Source organism: Callorhinus ursinus, unplaced genomic scaffold, assembly GCF_003265705.2.
Source record: "Callorhinus ursinus isolate GAN/ISIS: 27379988/994484 unplaced genomic scaffold, GSC_fseal_2.0 scaffold5, whole genome shotgun sequence".
Taxonomy (NCBI): Eukaryota; Metazoa; Chordata; class Mammalia; order Carnivora; family Otariidae; genus Callorhinus; species Callorhinus ursinus.
Window position 1 is genome coordinate 63,336,979 of NW_027397067.1, and position 13,121 is coordinate 63,350,099.

The 13,121-nt window shown below is 46.4% G+C and overlaps 1 protein-coding gene across 5 annotated transcripts in view; it reads left to right on the plus strand.

The window, feature by feature from the left end:
* The first annotated feature begins 3,310 nt into the window (after nt 1-3,310).
* COL14A1 (collagen type XIV alpha 1 chain) overlaps nt 3,311-13,121 on the plus strand; it is a 214,471-nt gene continuing 204,660 nt past the window's right edge. For all 5 annotated transcript variants that reach the window (XM_073893159.1, XM_073893157.1, XM_073893158.1 and 2 more), the window contains exon 1: nt 3,311-6,236. The gene's annotated coding sequence lies outside the window, so the exon portion shown is untranslated. The remainder of the gene's footprint in view (nt 6,237-13,121) is intronic.

Here is a 13,121-nt window from a genome sequence, read left to right on the forward strand (position 1 = left end):
ACCATTGTCCGCTGATACTGAATCTAGTAATATCTGCCACTAACTCTTTCTGGGGATTTGGACAGGAGATTTGATTCACTGGACCTCCGTTTCTTCATCTGTAAAGCGGAGGGGTTAGCACACATGTATAATCCCTTAGGCCTGCACCAACCCTATTATGCCATGAATAGAACCTTTTATGCAACATGCGTACACTGACAGGGTGCTGTCACCCATGAAAACCTTGGCTGTTTTTGAAGTCCTGACTTTGATCTGGGCCACAGAGCCGAGAAGATGAGGAATGTCTTAATCACTGGTTCAGGAACATGAAAGGTGATTGTGAGGAGATGGGGGGACTCCTGCCCCACAACGGACAGAATAAGACAGTATGATTTTAACTTCTGGAATGATTCTTGCCTTGCAGAGCCAATGTATTAAAACAGGATGATATACCTGCATGCACACTGTAAAGTGAAAACCCTCTATGAGCGTAGGAGGTATCTCCGGTATTATTTGGAAAAGGGTCAATGCACTCTACTGGGAAAAAGCTCTGGTCTAGGAGTTAAGACGTTTGGATTCTAGTGTTGACTTTGCTATTAATCCTCCAGGGAAGGTTGGACAAGCTCTCTCATCTCCTTTGTCTCAGCTTCAGGGTTGGTAAAATGAAGATGGACTCAGGTGGAGTTCTTTGGTTGGGAGAGAAAGAAAGCAGATTTAGAAAAAAGGAGGTAGCTCAGAAGACTGAGACAGAAGCTTCAGGGACTACAGAAGCCAGAGATGTTCTGGAGTTCTGTGCTGATATTCAAAAAATTGAACAACGAGATGGGGCAGAGGCACAGCCCAATCTGAGGGGCTGCCATTAGCTACACTAGAAGCCCTCATCTGATGTTGACTGTCTTAGTCCATTCACTTTGGGCGGCTGTAACACAATGCCATAGGCTGGGCGGCTTATAAACAACAGAAACGTATTGCTCACAGTTCTGGAGGCTGGAAGTCTGAGCTCAGCGTGACGGCATGGTCAGGTGAGGACCCTCTTCTGGATCCCAGACTTCTCGTTGTATTCTCACCTGGTGGAACAGGTGAGGGATCTCTCTAGAGCATCTTTTATTTTTTTATTTTATTTTTTTTAAAGATTTTATTTATTTATTTGACAGAGAGAGACAGCCAGAGAGGGAACACAAGCAGGGGGAGTGGGAGAGGGAGAAGCAGGCTTCCCACGGAGCAGGGAGCCCGATGCGGGGCTCGATCCCAGGACCCTGGGACCATGACCTGAGCCGAAGGCAGACGCTTAACGACTGAGCCACCCAGGCGCCCCTCTAGAGCATCTTTTAAAATAGCACAGATCCCCTTCCTGAGGGTTCTAGCTTCATGATTTAAACAACTTTTAAAGGCCCCATCGCCTAATACCACCACCTTTGGGGGCTAGGATTTCAACATATGAATTTTGGGGAGATGTAAACATTCAGACAATGGTACGAGGGTTAATTCTACAGTTGTTGGATCAAAGGAAGATCTGGGATAGTGGCCCCAGGAAGGGGATGGTGAGGAGGACATTCAGGGGTGTGGGGAGACAGTTATTGACCACTTGCTATGGAAATATTTCAGTATTTCAACAACAGCTACAGCTGTATTGGTGTTTCTGCTGGATGTTAGACCTATGTCTAGGTCTATTTATTGTTACCTCAGGCCTCATTGCTAGGATGATTTGAGATATTCTGGGGCGCCTGGGTGGCTCAGTTGGTTGGGTGACTGCCTTCGGCTCAGGGCATGATCCCGGAGCCCCAGGATCGAGTCCCGCATCGGGCTCCCTGCTCAGCGGGGAGTCTGCTTCTCCCTCTGACCCCCTCCTCTCTCATGCTTTCTGTCATTCTCTCTCTCTCAAAAGTAAATAAAATTAAAAAAAAAATTAGTGAACACTTTTTTCTGCCTTTGTATCCCATCACTTTATACTCCCATTTGAGGGATAGAGTATCTGGTTGGCCTAGTTTAGAGTTTAGGCCGACCCTTGGCTAGGGGAGAAAAGAGAACTCTGAGTGACAACCCACCACAGCTACATACAATAGAGTAGAAGCAATTTCCCAAGAAGAACTCAGAGCCCTGGTACTCTATGGTGAGATACAAAGTATTTAACAGCTGGTATGGCATCAGTTAGAAGGTACATTAGCCCTTGACAATGGGGCAGGGTCCTGAAGTTTCCCTGCTGTGCTGGGGGTTAACACTCTGTTACCAGCTGTGCTATTGCAAGATCATGACAAACACTGGGAGTCTCAGGAGCAAGGATGGGAGGTCAGCATGGAAGGGGAGAACATGGGAGCAGGGACTCATACTGGCTGAGTATGAGCACTGTGTTAACAAAAGAAGGGGGGAATGGATGCTAGGCTGAGGAAAAATCAGAGCTGGCTCTTACAGGGGGGTTGGAGAAGAACTGCAAATAACTCGTGAAGCTGGAAACTGTGGTTTTCTACAGAGTGTATGAGGAAATGGACAGTGGTATTTTTGGTTTTCACAGTGACTAGGAGAAGGAGAGAATGCTCCTGGGAATTGGTGATGGAATCAGAAATAATAAATATCTTACAATGTCTGGGGCATACCCAAAATGCCCATAGCACCTCTGTTGAGAAACATTGTAAGGAGAATTTTCTGGAAGGGGCTGCTAAAGAGAGTATTACCATATGCAATGGGCAGAAGAGGGACAGTCCTAGTTTGGGTGATACAGCTACCATTTATCATCATGATGGATTAGGTCCAAAAACACATCTGTCATTTAATCCACAAAACCATCCCCTGAGATACAGTTAATAACTCCCTTCTTATACATAAAGAGCTAGGCTCAGAGAAGCAAAATAACTTCACCAAAGTGACACAAGCAAGAGACAGAGTTCCTTCAATTCAAGTTTGTATCTGTAGTCTTCTTGTAAGGTTCCACGCGATTGACTGGGGAAGGGAAACTGCGCGTGTGGAGGGTCCTTCGAGAGAAACAAGATTACAGTCATGTCAAACTCAGACGAGAATCTAATAAGAGTTGCTGAGTCCTGAAATCAATGATTGTGGGAAGCGGACATTTTTGGATATCTCTGAGAAGGCTCCAGATGTTTACATGTTCATTCAGATACAATTTTTTTTCTAGATGGGGGAGAGGAGACCATTAATGGAGTCTTCCAGTCATTTCTATGATTCAGTTCTCAGTACTCTACCAGACTCTGAAGGCTGAACTTAAGATAAATGTTGAATAAACACTCCCTTGAATGGGCTGGGAGTTTACACAGAACTGCAACATAATGGACAACTGATTAAAACCAGCCATTCTGATTCAACATTAACTGAAGTTTATTTACATTGAAAGTGAAATGCCAGAAGTCAAAAGTTAAGATGAAGGAAGGATGGGCTAGAATTTTAAGAAATAACATTTTGTGTGGTTACAAAATCAATATACATTATTGTATAGGGTTTTTACCAAATACTATGCTTTTCTCTTTGCTGTATATAGATTTTTGTGCACATATTTCACATTTAAAAATCCACTGGGAATTCCTCATTTCTAATTTTCTATAGTTTCATCATAAATACTTTTCCCCCTCTGCCTAAAACTTTGCAGGAATATGCCACTACCTTCCCCAGAGGAATTACAGAAAAAGCTGAGCTTACACTAGTCATCTACATCTTGATAAAAACGAAAGACTTGAGTAGATTAAAAAAAAAAACATAGAAATACCATGCAATCCAGTAATTCCACCACTGGGTATTTACCCAAGGAAAAGGAAAACACTAATTCAAAAAGATATGTGCACCCCTATGTGTATTGCAGCATTATTTACAATAGCCAAGATATAGAAGCAAACTAGGTGTCCATCAATAGACGAATGGATAAAGGAGGTGGCATACACGCGCACACACACACACACACACACACACACACACACACACACCCCAGAATATTACTCAGCCTTAAAAAGAATGAGATCTTGCTATTGTGACAATATGGATAGACCTAGAGGATGTTATGCTAAATGAAATGTCAGAGAAAGACAAATGCCATTTGATTTCACTTATATGTGGAATTAAAAACAAACAAAGCAGAAACGCAGACTCACAAATACAGAGGACAAATTGGTGGTTGCCACAAGGGAGGGAGTAGAGGGGTGGGCAAAATGGGTGAAGGGGAGTAGGAGGTACCGGCTTCCAGTTACAGAACGAATATGTCCCAGGGATAGAAGGTCCAGCATAGGGAACATAGTCAGCGGTGCTGTAATAGGGCTGCATGGTGACAGATGGTGGTGAGCACGGCATACATACACAGGTGTCAAATCACTATGTTGTACACATGAAAATAATGTAACACTGTGTATCAGCTCCACTTACGTTTAAAAAAAGAGATTTTATCAGTGAAAAGGGGGAACAAAGTACGATGGAAGTGGCCACTTGCATGGGGAGGTGGGACGAGGAACAACCGAAGTGGTGGTTGTCTCCAGGAATAAATCCCGCATTTCAGGAATCCTGGTCTCTGCACTTCAATCTAGGTGGACGGCTAGCTTTCCAGTTCCCGCCCTCTCCCAAGGCTCCAGGCGAGGACACCAGGTGGCGCTCGCACCCTTGCAGTAGTCTCCCCGGAGCGCTTGGATTCCGAAGCCTGTCTCCTTAAAAATCGCGCTGGCTGCCCGACCCCAGCAAATTTGGTTCTGTGAAGCGCAGTTGCAAAAGGGCGCCGAGCTTGGCCGCGCCCTGGGGCCGAGCAGAGGCCAATTTGGAAAAAGGGACCAGCGGAGGCAGAGCATCGGTGGGGGCTGGAGCGGGCCCTTTGCACTCCAACCGCAGGGCCCGCGGGAAGTTCAGAGCGTTTCCAAGTAGATGAATCTCCACGCCAACATCGGGGAAGGCGGAGTTGGTGGCTAATAATAGTTGGGACGGTGAGAAAGTCCAATGGGCCCCTTTAAAGGTTTCAAAAGCCCTTCTCTCTGTATTCTCAGCTGGGCATGTGGGAAGCCCGTTAAGAGGACCCCTTGCCCTTTCTCTCCTGTCCACCACCGGCCTTTAGCCGTTTTCCAACGTGAGAAAGCATTTTCTTGCAAAAATGAGTTGTTGCTCAATTTCCGTCGTTTCTGTAACTCTCTCCCCAACATTTGTGCGCACAAAAGCTGGATTGTAAAGAACGCCGCCGAGGATTGGTGCCCGGTTCAAAAACGGGTTAAGGACGATGACTTTCTAAAGGGGCCCAGAGAGTGACAGCGCAGCCCTGGTTCCTCGAGACCTGGCGCGAGGTCTGGCGCACCTCGTGTGCTTCACATCTCAGGTAGAGACTCTCTCTCGTAAGGTGGACGGTATGGATCAGAACCACCGGGGTGTTTGATAAATGCAGAGTCCTTGGCCTCAGCCCAGACCTGCTGAAACAGGATCTTTGCGAGTGGGAATCAGCGGTTCAGAAAGTCCAAGCCCTGGCCACTGCCAACATTCGTCCTTGTAAGCCCACAAAAATATCCATTTCAAGACCTCAAATGATTCTCCTGCACATTAAATTTTGAGCATCGCTGCTCTGGCGTTTTGCAGCCCTCGTTCGCACCAGGAAGCGAGAAGAGGGGAGGCAGGGTACCCCTTCGCAGTGCGTGCGCGCTCCCAAGCGCCAGGTCCTCGATGCGGGAAGGCAAGTCGTGTCTTGAGAACGGGGAAGTGGGCACCCAGTACCTGAGTCCTGGAGGGCGCCACACCTCGCCAAGCGACCGCAGGGCCTGACTCAGCGGCCGCTGTCGGAGTGAAAGGGCAAAGGCGGCTCTTTCTGGGCTCACGACACCCGGCTGCGGCGCGCACCTGGGGCGGCTGCCAGGTCTGGGGACGCGCGGGGGCGGCGCGGGGGCGGGCTCCTCGGAGGACCGCTTGCGCGGCGGGGGTGGGGAGAGGAGGAGGAGATAAGGTGGGGGGGCGTTTGAGACTTAGGCCTGCCTCCCACCTCCCCAACCTCCGCCTCCGCGGCCACCTTCCGCTCTATAATTGGCCGCCGGCTGGCCTTCCTTTCCTCTTATCTGATCCTGGGCGCCTGGCAGGAGGGAGGCGCCGGAGAGGACGCAGCTCCGGGCTGCACAGAGTGGGGAGCTGGAGTGGGAGAGGGAGAAAGAGAGGGAGAGGGAGAGAAGAGGCTAATTAAAAGGGGGCACAACGCGGGAAGCAAGCGAGAGCCGTGCGCCGCCAAGAACCAACTCACGGCGAATTTGGATCCTACCTAGGCGTCGAGAGGTCCCCATCTTCGGCTAGAACATTCCCCTGCACAGGTCAGTTCCAGTCTTTCTCTGCCCTAATTCGGGTCGGCTTTGAAAAATCTAGTCGTTAGGAAGGAAAAGTGGAGAGGGCGAGTCACCTGCAGAAGCAATGCAATTCCATGGTGGACCTTTTCTACGCGTGCGCCCAGGATGGCCCGGAGACCTCTGGGGTGGGATGGGACGGTGCACCCAGATGCCTCCTCGCGGGGGTCGCTGGACAGGGAGTTTGGAGGTGCTACGTGATGCGAATGCAGAGACAGCGACAATGCCTTGTGTTGCTCCCGGGAACTTTGCCCTGTACTTGGGTGCTGTGAGCGCGCGGCGGGAAGAAGTGGGTTTGGCTTCGAGACTGGCGATTCCAGCATTTCCAAGTAGAAGGGGCTTAGTAGAGGCGACAATCTGGTGAGAAAGGGGGCTCAGGAATTTGTCTTGGAGAGATGAATATAAAGAGCACGCTATTTTTATTTAAGTTGTATTTGGGGGCGCTTGGAAGAGAAGTCGGTGGAGGTCCTGGGAGACAAAATTCACCCAGCCCCCTTGGTACGGCCACAGATCAGCGCTGGGGTCAGGCGCTAGACGCAAAGAGGAGCAAGCCGACCGAGCTCATTGATGGAGGACGTTGGCAGTAACAGCTCTTCTGTGCCTCTGCTCCAGGAAACCCGGATGCTTCGCGCATTTTGCTTTGGTGTCTGGACGCAGGAGGTTGCGGTTTTGAGATGCATGAGCGGGCTGTGGTGTTGGAGGGTCCTCTCTGCCCTGGCTTTTCCACCCCTAATCTCCTCCAGTTTTATCCCTTGGCACCCGCTTCCTGCTTCGAGCCTCCTGTTCCGCACGCAGCGCCTGGCAGAGATGCCGCCGGTGGAGCTGGGCTTTGGCATGCAGTGCGCACAGGCAAGACAGGGTTCGGGAAAGGCCAAGAGGAGCCAGTGTGGAGCCACAGGAGTGGCCTCTGTCCTTGGCGAGCGCCTGGACGCCGCCTGCAAGTCCTGGACCACAGGCACTCCGATTTTGGCCCTGGGTTCTTGGGTCCTCTGCGTGAAGCCTGCCCTCTGGCACAGGAGCTCAGGGTTGACTGGAGGTCACCCCTTCTACTTAGGTACAGGCTTAGGACTTGTCTTTAGGAGAAATGTCCAAATGGAGCTTGCATGCAGCTCTCACAGGGGCCAGGATTTCCCCCTGAAAAATGCTTCTGGAGCTGCTACCCAAGCCCCCTTCCCTCTGGAAGGTTTGGACTCCCTTTTGGAAGTTTTGGAGAGTCGGCTGGGTAGCAGCTGAAGGAAATAGGAGAGGGAAGAACAAAGAAGTATGGGGTAAGACTTTGGTGGCTCTATGGGGAGCAGAAATGCAAACAAGTGTTCCTGGAATTCCCCTTTAAGACTTAGGGGCTCCTCCCTGACAAAGGGCCAAGGAGGGCACTTCCTAATTGCAGCATGGGATGAAGAGGTCTGTGTTCAAATCCTTACGCAAACAGGCTTAAGCTGGGTGCAATTAGGAAAATTGGTGTTCTGTTTCTGGTAAGGTGGTCCAGTTCTGCACACAGAGAACTCACAGGGACGTTTGGAAGGAGTAAATGAGTAAGTGAGTGAATGAAAGGATAGCATTTGGGTTTTTGCTTGTTTCAAAAGAGCAATTTGGATGGATTTCCTCTGAATCTGGCCCTAATAACTTGGTTATTGTAAGTGGACTTCAGGATATTTTTTTAAACAGCTTTATTGAGATATAATTCATATACCATGCAAGTATACAATACCATGGTTTTTATATTCACCGACTATATTCACGGAGTTGTGTAGCCATCAGCACTTGCAAGCAATTTTAGAACATTTTTATCATTACAAGAAGAAATTCCATACTCATTAGCAGAAACTTCCCATTTCTCCCCAGTCGGACCCCCCACCCACCCCCCACCTCATCTCCTGACAACCACTAATCTACTTTTTGTTGATATTTCATTTAAATGGAGGCATACAATATGTGTGTGGTCCTTTGTGAGGGGCTTCTTTCACCTAGCAAAATGTTTTCAAGGTTTATCCCTGATGTACAGTATACTCACTCAACACTAGGCATCTCCTCCTTCTGCCTGGAGAGCCCTGTGCCAGGATAGACCTGAATCTCCACTGCAGCCCTGGCCTCCTGGGGGTCCCTTTGAAAGGACAAGAGCCGCATTGGTGAGGCCTCTCAGTCATTCCCTGGGAAGGATTTCTTGAAACCCATCAGAATTCCTGGAACAATTTTGGGCAGGTCCCAGGCTTCAGGATTGATGGGAGGAGCCCTTTGGCCCTTTTCCTGCTGCTAACGGTCCAGCTGAGGATTTCAAAGAACACTTGGGACCTTCCATGCCTGTCTTGATTTTCTGAATCAGCCAGGGCTGTCTTAAGAATGGGCTGAACAGGGTCGCCTAGGTGGCTCAGTCGGTTAAGCGGCTGCCTTCGGCTCAGGTCGTGATCTCAGGGTCCTGGGATTGAGCCTTGTGTCTGGCTCCGTGCTCAGTGGGAGCCTGCTTCTCCCTCTTCCTCTGCCTGTCCCCCAACCACTCGTCCACTCTCTTTATAATAAATAAATAAATCCTTAAAAAAAAAAAAAAAGAATGGGCTAAGCAAAGTGGTGTAACTTAAGGGGCACTGGGTCAAGCCCCAGCCCACAAAAGGCTCCTTGGGGTGTGTGCCCTTTGGCTCTTAAATACTTCCTAATGTCACCTAGTAAAATACAGAGATCCTTTGCTGACAGTTGAGCAGTTATGTGACTCTAGAGCCACATTTGCTGTCATTTTTATCCAAACTCAGCCAAATGACTGTTGTTTTCCTGGCCTGTCATGTGTAACCCAAGATTCCTTTCAAGGACAAGGGCCTTCCTGAATTACTGCAGGCCGAGGTGGTATTGTTTGAGTCCCCCTGAGCTAACACATTATCTGGGATTATGACAGTTTGTATAGAACAAGGTCATTGGTAAATGAGACCCAAGATGGTCCCTGGGGGAACAGAGGAGACAGCAGGGGTGTGGGCGGACAGGAAAGCTTAAAGGAAAATGAATAAAACAAACTTCCTCCTTGGCAGATTTGCCCTTGATAGGGCTGCTGGCATTTTTTTTTTTTTGAGTACCTATTGAATACCTGCCTTTTTCTCTTTCAGAAACACATTTAAGTCCCTCAAATACTTGCAGAAGTAAATATTTTTCTTCCTTTAGAGATCAGATCGCTGAGCTTCTCGGATATAAACTACCTTGCCTGGGGTCACAAAACCAGCCTGTGACAGATAACATGATTAAGAAAAGTCTGTATAAGATTTCAATCCCACTGGATACATTCTCCATCAGCTTCTTGGATAGGGGGTGGGGGAGGGTTGTGTGACGGAGGCTGTCAACTGAGGCCGTGTAATCTAGTAGCTGAAACCAGGTGGAAGGCAGGAAGACATGGGGGAATCTAAACTTGCTCCTTTTGTGCCCCTGTCCATGTTTCTTAACCTCTCTGAGCTTTAGTTTGCTCATCTAGAAAACAGGAGTAACAGTAGCCACTCTATAGGGTTAAGATCCAAGATGATCTAGTACAGAGCCTGGAAGACAAAAAGTGGCTGCTCTTGTCTCCTGCAGCTTCTTCCTTCTTTCCACTTTCCGCATGTCTCTTTCTCAGCTCCATTTTTTGAGAGAATGATGACTAGAAAGGCTATGGGAATTCTGAGAGCAGGGTGTCTACGTCAGGGCTTAGAGGCTAGACTTCCCATTTCTTTGAGGTGATTTTTTTTTTTTTTAAGATTTTATTTACTGGGGCACCTGGGTGGCTCAGTCAGTTTAGTGTCTGCTTTCAGCTCAGGTCATGATCCCGGGGTCTTGGGATCATGTCCTGTGTCAGGCTCCCTGCTCGGCGGGGAGTCTACTTCTCCCTCTGCCTGCAACTCCCCCTGCTTGCGCTCTCTCTCTCTTTCTGACAAAATCTTTTTTTAGATAAAAAAGATTTTACTTATTTATTTGAGAGAGAGAGTGAGAGAGAGAGAACACAAGCAGGGTGAGGGGCAGAGGGAGAAGCAGACTCCCCGCTGGGCAGGGAGCCCGATGCTGGGCTCGAACCCGGGATTACGGGATCATTACCTGAGCCAAAGGCAGACACTTAATCGGTTGGGCCACCCAGGTGCCCTCCCCACCCGAGGTGATTTTTTTATCTATACTCTTGACGAACTTTTCCTGCAAGGGGCCTTTGTTGGAGCTACACTGGCAGGTGTCTCTTAACTTCCAATTTAGGGAACCGTGCTTGGTCTATTTCCTCCCAGAAATTACCTGGATTGTTTATGAAAATTGATCCAGAGGGAGACTGGCTTTGCTGAGTTCATCAAATGATTTAGGATGTGTCTGTAACTAGGAGCACTCAGGGGACGCCTTCTAGGATAAATATCTGTTCCTGGATGGCTTTCTGTCTGGTTTTATACACAGATTGGTATCTACAATGAAAAGAATTGATATCTAAAAATGATATTCCACTGCAGGTTTTTCGCCTCTATTCTTCCTCTACCTCCCAGACCTGACCCCTGCCATGTCCCAAAACTGTGCTAAGCATTCAAAGTACAGTGGGTAACAATACACTTTGGCAGGTAGAAATGCAAATAGCCAGTTACGGTACCGTGTTAATGTGCCATAGAATGGAATATAACGATTACTACCATAAGAACCATAGGGGGAGCATCTGGCCCAGATTTGGAAGGTCAGGGAAGCCTTCCTAAAGGATGGGATATCTGCACTGAGATGGGCAGCTACCCTTTATACTGCTTATAATATAGAGTTTAGTTAAAAACAATGCCCCATTTCTTTGACCAAGGAGCTATGTCAGTCCTTAAAAAAAGAAGAGAACAAAGAAAAGCCAGGTAATGGATCATTCCTGAATCAAGGAGCTGTCAACTCGAATTTGCCATGCTTTGGGGATGGCTGTGCCTTCTATAGCCTGTAGAATTTACAGCACCTAGTTTAAGACTGAGCAGCTGCATTTCTGAGGCCAATTTGCAGTCAAGTCCCTTGCTGCTAATCTACCTAGGATCTTTATATAAATTAGTGAAAGGTGGTCTCTCTGAGCATAGCCATGCGGTTGGAAGAAGAAAATAGTGCCTTCTCCTCTGAATAACACAGCTTTTCATACAACTTGGAGAGCAGAGTGTCTGCCCATTTCACTCATCACTCACTCTTGGCCAAGGGCAAATTGTGCAGTGAATCAACTGCAACCGGTACACATAAGCCCTGATCATTCAGTCATCAATTATTCAATCAATCAATGTTTATTCATGACCTATTATGCACTTTGAACCTTTTTGATTATGGGTTAAACTGCCATATCGATATCTTCTAGTACCCCAAATCCAGAAGGTAAAAGTAGTTACCGAGGTCCTGCAGTTAGTTGGAGAGTTGCAGTGGGATAAGGGGAAGATGCAATCCCCTGGAGGTGTGCAGTGAGGGATGTAGGCGCTACATAGCACGCTACACGTTCTGTAGGTGCTACACAGATTATGGTCTGCTGTTTGGTGCCCTTCCACACACTGTTACTTCTCCCCACTGAGATAAAACTACCGGGATCGAATATGTCACTAAGCACAAATACATAAATCAAGTATATCACTAAGCACACTGTTAGTTCAGCTGAAATATTTTTTTTTTCATAGCAAAGCTTTCCTGAAAAAGGAAGCAAGATGATGCGTTGATACACATTTTGGTATAATTTCCCTATCTCATTGTGGCCTGATAACAAACAGTTCATAGACTGGCGATTTTGAGGAGCACCAATCTAGGTAACGTGGGCCCATATCTGACCAGGAAGGTGATCTTAGATCCTTTCTGTTTTTATACCATTTACCGTCTTCCTCTTTCCGTTCTTCTCCTCCTTCTTTTTTTCTACCTTCTTTGTCTTTATAATTTTTCATCTCCTTCCTGTTTCCTTATTTCTAGCTTATTATTTCTTTCCCTTCCATTGTGGTGTTGTGAATTTGATTCAGTTTTTTTTTTTTTTTTTGTAATTTAAAAAGCAAAATGAGAGGATCCCAAATACATAAGATAAGAAATGAAATGAAATGAAAATAGAAGACAATCACAAAATTTACAAGAGGAATTTACAAGACTAGAATAGTAATTACAATTATTGTACGTCAATACATTAGGAAATGAGGATGTAATGGATTATTTTTAACAAAATGGAAATTACTAAATTACTCAAATACTCTAGGTTTACAGAAATTGTATATTATAAATAAGACAATAGGCATAAAAATTTTTAAAAGTAGTTAAAATGTAGTTAAAAAGTAGCCTCCCCCAAATGCCAGAATTCCATGGTTTTGCAATTAAATGCTAAAAAAAAGGAAAAAAATGTACAAAAAATTCAGTAATAGCAATACTATTATAACTGTTCCAAAGGACCATTTATAAAAAGAATGGAAACTTCGTATTTTTATGAAATATGTATATACTGATATACACATTTGACACAGCATAAAAAAGAAAGCTACAGATCATCTCACTTATTACTATCAGTGCACTTATTAATATGAATTAATGTGTATTAGCAAATAGAACCCAGTAACACATCAAAGAATAATATGCCTCTCTATTGCCATTGCAGTTGCTTTTTATAGGCTTGTTATCAGGAATTATGAGTGCTCTTTGTTCTTCTTTTGTTCTTTTTTTAATATTTTCTTTATTTATTTGTTAGAGAGCGAGAGCACACAGCAGAGCGAGTAGCAGGCAGAGGGAGAGAGGGAGAAGCATCCCAGGGACACTGGGATCATGAAATGAACTAAAGGCAGGTGCTTAACTGACTGAGCCACCCAGGTGTCCCTGACTTTGTTCTTTTTAAAAAGATTGTTTTGGTTTTTCTACGTCCTTTGCATTTCCCTGCAAGTTTTTAGAATCATTTCGTTAATTTCTATAAAAAAT